The following is a 7,978-nucleotide window of genomic DNA, read 5'->3' on the forward strand; positions in this document are numbered from 1 at the left end:
TGGAAGTGACACTGAAGTGGCTCCCCACCTGTCCTTCTAACTAGCTCCTCTGGGGGACTTTCTGGGATGCTGCTGCAGGACTCGAGCAATCGATGCTCACCTCAGCTCCCAAACCACAGAGAACACAGCTTTTCAAGTATAGTTCAACTTTTCCACAGCAGATTTGCCAGTGGAGTGAAAGCATAAAAAACTGTTGAGCCCTTGAGAAACACCTCTTAAGCTTTCTTTGTGTGTAATTTGCACAGAAAACAAGGCTGTGGCCAAGAATCATACAGAGAGTCTCTTTAAGCATAACAGACATGGCCTCTGAGAAATTATCAAAGCCTACTATTTAATCGTCAACGTTCATATTTTCAGAATGAGATCATCTAAAATGGACCGCCCCACCTGATGTCAACCAGAGAGAATATTTGACGACATTTCTTGACGGATCATTCTTTACTGAACCCGATGAACAAATGAAACAACTGGTCACAGACAGGCTTTCTTAATTGATTTGGAAATAAAACATAGTCAGCAGTTACATAAAGTCAAATAGGAAAATGAATTACGAAATGCTATGTGGTATTTGGAAATGACGGTGCATGTCAAGTGAAGGCCAGCATCCATCGGAAATGTTCTAACAGAGGATTTCTGATCATTGAGAAATATGTTGAACACAGACTCCTCAGTGGAGCGTGTCTTGGATTTACAACCATTTCTTAACCCCAGTTAAGCCAATGACAGAAGCACCTTTGGAAAAGTCAGAACTTCCCATCCAGGGAATATCTGATTGAATTCCACTGACGCAACAAGCGTTGGTTTGCAATACACTGTTTATATCACACACGCCCCTTCTACGGCTTACATCTGCTGCTCAGTCCAGATTTATTTTTTGTTTCCAAATTTACGCCATACTGATTTAAATAATCCCCAAATTTTGGATAATCATGTACCACCATAACTTTTGTGTTTGTCTCGACTAATCTGTCACCACAATCTCGTATCCCCCAATGATTCTATAGCTAAATGCCAAACCAATTAAGTTTAGCTTCTTTGCCGTTTCCTGTACAAAAAAAGGCTGGGTGGGATGTGGGCCGCAGGGCCAGTGCATTTCAACAGAGTTGGGATTTGTGTCTCCTGGCCTCTGAACAGCCATGTAGAAATGCTAACGCAGTATATTTTCATCTGTTGACAATCTAAACTCCACTTTAAGGACACACACTTACTTACTTAGACATTCCTGTCAAAAGGAAAAATGAGACTGCTTCTCTGGCCTTGTTGATGCCCAGTTGGCTGCCTGCCTATTTGGATCAAAGGCACTACTCCGTTTATTTGCATTACTATTATGTTTTGGGCTTCTCCCATTTTATTTGGCACTTTAATACAAAGACACACTTGCTCATGTCCTCGCTGAACTTAAGGCAAACATTATTGGTTGTGAAGTGAGTGAAGACAGGACGCCATGGGACATCTTGTCGGATCATTTGTTGGAAACCTTATTGTCCATGTCAAATAGATGTATACAGTTTGAGCGTAACAAACACATAGAAGATAGAAAAAAAACCAAAATGTTTTTCCTCGTTGTCTAACAATAAAACAGCAAACTTTTCCTGTTGTCTCTTAGTTAGGATTACCACAACTATTTCTATTAGCTGGAATGCCAGCCCAGAGGTTTGCATACCCCACCATTACTATTTCAAACAATTTAGGAAAGCCCAGACGATGATGTATTTCAAAACATTTGAGCTCATTAGAGACACACTTGTGAATGTAATTTAAGGCAACAACTTAAACACACTGTCTACTTGTGTGACATGGTGGGAAATTAAATCAGCCAAGATACATGAAAGACAATTTTGGGCTTCCTCATGTCCTTTTCGACTTTTACTATAATTTCTAGATGGCTGACGCTGCCGCATTCATCTGCTCATAAGGCAGGCATTTAAATTATTAAACAAGGCAACCTAGTGCAATTACTCCACTGAAGTTCTGTCTTTGTGCCAATAAAGGCATAGTAGTCTCTGGTAGATATCTGTTTATTGGTTTGTGGTTGCAATATGACAAAAAATGCAAAGTCAGTTCAAGGGATTTGAATACCTCTACTTGGTGGGTAGGAAATGTGTGAATGGCCTATAATAGGTAACCAGAACTGTTGAAGCAAGGTAAAATTTATCTCATCATTTATAGACTCAAGTCCTCAGCACTGGCTGATTAATACCTTAGTCTATTTTTTTTCTCTTTTCAAATAACTTATTTTTAATTACTATTGCAAAAGATGTTATTGCAACATCAAGTCTAAAAAAACTAATCAAGGTCCACCAGCAGGTGAATCTTTTCGAAACATGCCTGACAAGGCTGAACAGTTCGGCAGATGGTTCAAAACCGAAATGAGGGGGCGACCTCACAAAGGTGACTGCCAGACTCTTGGGTTGACAGGAAAGAACTATTTCCGTGCTTAACTTGGCTGACTCTAACAGGCTCGCCTCTGCTTAGTTTTTCTGTCCGCATGGTTGAACACTGGTACTGGACCAGTTGTGGAAGAGCCAAAGTGCCCTCAGAAGATTTGATATCCCACTGCTGTTCCCTTTCACCGTTTTATGTCCTTGGTATATGTTTCAAGTCCAGTGACCTCTTTCTTAATTGAGTCGTTTTACCTCATCTTTAAGCTAGCCTTGTGAATGAGAAGTGGATAATTAACGGAGACTTAACAGCACTTGTCGGTGCAAGTGCCAGATCAGCGAACATGCCAGCAGCTCAGTTGTTTCAACATTTTTTTTTGCAAAGGTTGGCAGGTTTTGAGCTCAATTTCCAATAAAGTTCCTGAAAAGAAAACGAAGTGGATTTTATCAAAGCTGCCAACAAGTTACCTCTTTAGGGATCTTTGTGTGAGGTGCCTCTGTAGACTAAGTTAAATGTGCTTGTGATTTCCTCACTGGTCGATGTGGGGTTTTTTTTGGTGTCAAGTTATTCTAAGTAATAGCCCTCAACTCTGTATCTATAACAGCCAAGACAAACCTGGTACTTCAGGTGATACAATCTTATCTGTTTAATCTTGAAAATGGAAACGTTCGGGCCTCCGTGTCTCGCTGCTGGTATGAACTGCTCCCAGACTGGCCCCCCTTCAGCAGAGTTCATCATCATGTTGGGGGAAAAAGCACTTGCTGTCATGTTTACCACTCTTCCAGGAGGCAGTCTTGAAGTCTACAATCTTGTATCAGCTCATAGTTTTTGGTAGTAAAATGTCAGGGTTCTATCAATGCTCCGAAGCCTCACAGCTTGGCTCGGCGGTGCCAGCGGTGAAGGACAAATGTGCCAAGTCTGGTGGGTTTGGCTCTTTTCACACCCCCTGGCGTCCAACACAGATGTATCCAGCTGAGGTACAATAATTTGACACCTTTTAAGCATTTGGACCCGTTAGCGTGACAACCACTGCTTTGTTTTATATTCCTGCCTATTTTGAACGCAATAAAAAAATTACAGTCAGCAACATCTAAACTGTGTTTTTATCCACTTTGGACCTCTGCCCCTTCCCACCCCTTTCAATTCCCTTTATTCCTCCCTTTCCTATGTGGGATTTAACGTACACTTTGTGGTAACCTTGCTAGGTTATCGTTTTTTTCTATGTTCTCTCGCAGTGAATAAAGGCTTGTTTCTCAGTGCCTGCTTGTTAAGACTTCAAGGACAGCTCCCTCCATCTGGTATTAAGTATTGCTGGTGCCAGTGTCGGGTTAACTGACACTCCTACACTTCTACTAATGGCAGCAAACATTCATCTCCTATGAGGTGCTCACCTTGGAAAGAAAAAGAAGAAAAAAATCACTAAGCCTCCTCATCCCCAATCACAGTGGGGCTCTCACCACCCACTGAATGAGACTATGGTCATGAAAAGGGGGATTGTTTCACATTCAGGCACACGAGAGCCAAAAAAGTAATATGCATGTTCTGTCATGGATTTGCTTTCCTTTCAATTCCAATGAGATGTTGAGAGGTGTTAAAAGTAAAAAGAGAAAACTCAGCATTTTATTGTTTGATTAGATTACGGATCGAGACGTATTGCCCAATATTTTGGCACAGTTACCCCGATAAACAAAATACGGCAATATTGTCTTTCTAAAATTGTTTGTAATAAATAATTGCATGGAACTCCTGCTGCTTCTGTTTGTTGTAGGGATTCAACACAAAACAATATATTTTATGCTGTTGCATCAGGTTGTGGGGAAGGATAGTTGTAGCTTTTGTCAGGACTGTCTGCACTCATGTTTCCTCTCAACGTTCACAAACTTACAAACATCCTTAAAGGGGCAGCATTATGTCTTGTCCAGCCACATAAAACCATTTTATAGCACAATCCAGAAATTATGTCACCTTCAGTTGTTAGAAACTAAAACCAAAACTATAGAAATGCTGTATATATCAAACATGACTTAAAAGAAATTTGACTTTGCGATTTAACGCCTTGAAATTGTGCCTCTGTTTCTTTAAGAAGCTCCTGCTTTTTCCAACACTCTGCCTTTTGGAAGTCATCACAACAGCATTCATTTATTAAGCATTTAGAATGTACTGGATGAGAAATAGATCGTATGATGAGCTCAGCAGATGGAGTTCTACCAAATATTTGCTAATTGCTGCTGGCTAGTCTGAAGGAGCTGAGTGGGGGAGTTAACCAAAGCGTTTTACCAACCTCAATGGTTGCCATGGGAGATTGCACAGATTTCTCAAACATGCATGACAGAATTAAAGCAACATCCCAGGTATGTTTTTGATGAGAGAATAATATTGATAACATCATGTAAATCTAAAAAAAGTTGATTTTACATCGTACTGCCCCTGTAAGGGCATTGTAGAGCAACCAATTAACCTAACTGTCATGTTTCTGGATGGTGGGGGAAAGCTGGGGTATCTAAGGAGATCCTCCATGCAGATTGAGCCCATATGAACCCAGGGCCTCCTTGTTGCACTGTTAACACTGTGCAGCCCCCAACAAGACGTGGCCTTTAGCGTAGTTTTCTCAGACACTTCATGCATGAATTTTTATAAGTAAATAGAGAATATATTAGAGGTTGGCAGCAAGGCTCCATCTTTACTCCACGGCCATGATGCCCAACATCTCATGGATTGATGAGAGAAAAACCAGGAAGAACCTGAACTGATCCATCAGTTTTTTATAACATGCTATCTTACTCCTCTTGTCTCAGTTGACACTGTTGTGTCAAAACACAACAGTGTCAATTGAGACACTGCCGTGTCTCAATACATTTTAATTAAAAAAAATCAGTTTTTTAAATTAAAAACTGATTAAAAAAGCAGTTTTTAATTCATAAATATCTTGTCCAAATGAGTCAGGAATAAAGACAAGTGCTTCTCAAACCACAGCAGCTCAGCATCAGCACCCGTCCTCCTCTGAACCGCCTTCTCTGTGGAAATCTAAACAGCTTTTTAAGAATGAAGAGGTTTTTCAGTTTGTTGCTAAATATAGACCACCTGGTGGGCGGCGACATGTTCCAGAGCCATTTTCAACAAAGATGAGCCCCAGGTCCAGCCCTGCGCCCAGCGGGTGGCGAGTGCCGGTGGTCCGCCTTTCTCTTATGCACTGGCTCTAAAGCAAACACTGCAGTCCTGCGGTGAGCAACAACATGGCAACGAGCGAAAGGCCTCTCTGTGCAGATACACACAGCTTTGGTGTGTTGTCTCTGCTGGCCCTCTCAGTCTCGGCCCTGCCCATCACAGGGGCCTGGGCAGGGGTCGAGGACCAGAGACAGACCTTGATGTTTGATCCCAGAAACCTGCTGGGAACCTGGTGGTGGTGTGGGGGGAGTGTTGGACACCTCTAAATAAACATCTAAAGAAAATGTTATATATATACTAGTGTTTGTTAATTTTGAGTAACAGGGTTATTAAAGTCTAACAAGAAAGTTAAACTTTATCCACCATCGTAATGTACTTCTTGGAATGATTTCAAATAAGGAGCCTAGGTAGAAGAAATTTATAAAATTTTTTATGCTAGGTTTAAGCTAACCCAGTGAGAACATGGGAACAACAACATGATATCCATGGAGGAATTGTGTAAATGGGTTGTTATACTTCTGATGTGTAAATATACAGTATATACACTACTATTTTGCCATAGAGTAGTGAGAGAAACCTCAAGTCTGATCAGGAAATGTATGAAATCTGAGCATTTCTATGACAGAGGCGGGGTAATGGGCCATTAATCATCACTATCATTCCCAATAAAAACTCAGATTAATCAAAACAGAGGACAACTGAGCACCCCAGTCCTTATCCACTGAGGAAAATAAGGGGCAACAGGTAAGCCTTTATCCATTCAGCTCTGTTCTTGCATTGCTCTCCTATACACGAAGATCATAATTTAGGGAGTATCAATGGCTACCTGAGAGGACCACAGGGGTGGCAAATAGTGGGGGCTGTGGCTTTCTGAGCTTCTTAGCGGTGGGAGCAAAAGGATTTACGGTAACTCTCAGACAAGCGTTCACAGCTTGGACATTTGGCCGGGAATTGATATTGTGTCTGGCTGAGGATCAAACCCACTGAACCCGAGGTCCAAAAGTATCTACACAAAACCTGAGGATGTTTGAATGATAAATCGCCGACATTTAGTGGTGAAGCAGAAAAAATATTGGCCTTGCTGGGGATATCAGCTTTAATCCTAATTTACAGTGAGCATACATGCTGGGTGGCTTGATTGACCAGAGATCGGCTTCTCGTCTAATTTACACGCTTCTCTTACACGCCCCTCTGAGTGAGGATATAGGTTTTCCTGCAGATTCAGCACAGGTGTAATAAGAGAGCGCAACCGTGCAGCGGAAGAAATGTAGTCAGTGGGGGCATTATTGAATATCAGCCACCGTTTCAGGTAAATTGTCCAAGTTATCTATTAGTTGATATCCATTCCTGTTAGATCATTTCTCCAGGCAGCTGCAACTTATTTGAGTCCCCCATAAGCCCTGAGTGATTCTGGTTTTGATAATAGAGGAACCAGCCATGGGAAATTTCCTGAATACTATTTAATGAGAAAACCACATGGCTTCAATAGCTCAAGATGTTAATATATCTGATGTGCAGAGGAAAAAAAATAACTCAACCATGCAAACTTTCCTGTTAAGAAGAATAAAAGTTGACATAAGAATGTTTTGGGAATACTTTATGGGATTTTCTTGTGTGTTAGGCTCAGGTAATAGCAGCACCACATATGGTGCCTTCCAAAAGTATTCACATCCCTTGAAATTGTTCACATTTCGTCAAATTATAACCACAAATTTCTATAACTTTTGTGTAGATTTCCTGTATTAGACTAACAAGGAGTAATACTAAGTTGTGCCAGTGAAAAGAAAATTATACAGGTCTGCAATTATTTTTTACAAAAATAAAATAACTCCTTTTACCCCTAGTTAAAATACAATGCAACCATTGTATTTTAACATCAGAAGTGATCTACAAATAACAATCTGTTTGTTAGGATTTCACAAATTTTGATGTTCTTGAGTTATTGTGCAGTACACAAATATTTATGAAAGAAGCTCAAATTTGAGGTTTTTCAAAGGGAAAAAAAAGCAAACATCTGTACACTGGACATCACTGTAGGGAAACATGGTAGGGGCAGCATCATGGTGAGGGGATTATTTTCTTCACCACAGACAGAAAATGTGATGAAGCCTGGGACGGAAGTTCCCATTTTGGGAAGGATACCACCCTAAACATGCAGCCAAAACTGTAATGGGAAAGTGTATTTAGTGTGGCTCAGTCAGAGCAACCTGTGACGACACCTCAAACAGAAGTTTGCAGATCTAATCCAATCAATCTGACTGAGATTAAGAAGAACGGTGGAAAAATAGCAAAGACAAACCCCAGTAGACTTTTCAGCTACAATTGCAGCAAGAGTTGGTTCCACAAAGGGTAAGAAAACTTTTGAACGGCACTGTCGGTCAGATGAAGTTCTTTACACAACCATGGCACAAAAATGACTAACTTACTAATC

The sequence above is a fragment of the Xiphophorus hellerii genome, chromosome 2 (assembly GCF_003331165.1).
Source record: "Xiphophorus hellerii strain 12219 chromosome 2, Xiphophorus_hellerii-4.1, whole genome shotgun sequence".
Classification (NCBI taxonomy): Eukaryota; Metazoa; Chordata; class Actinopteri; order Cyprinodontiformes; family Poeciliidae; genus Xiphophorus; species Xiphophorus hellerii.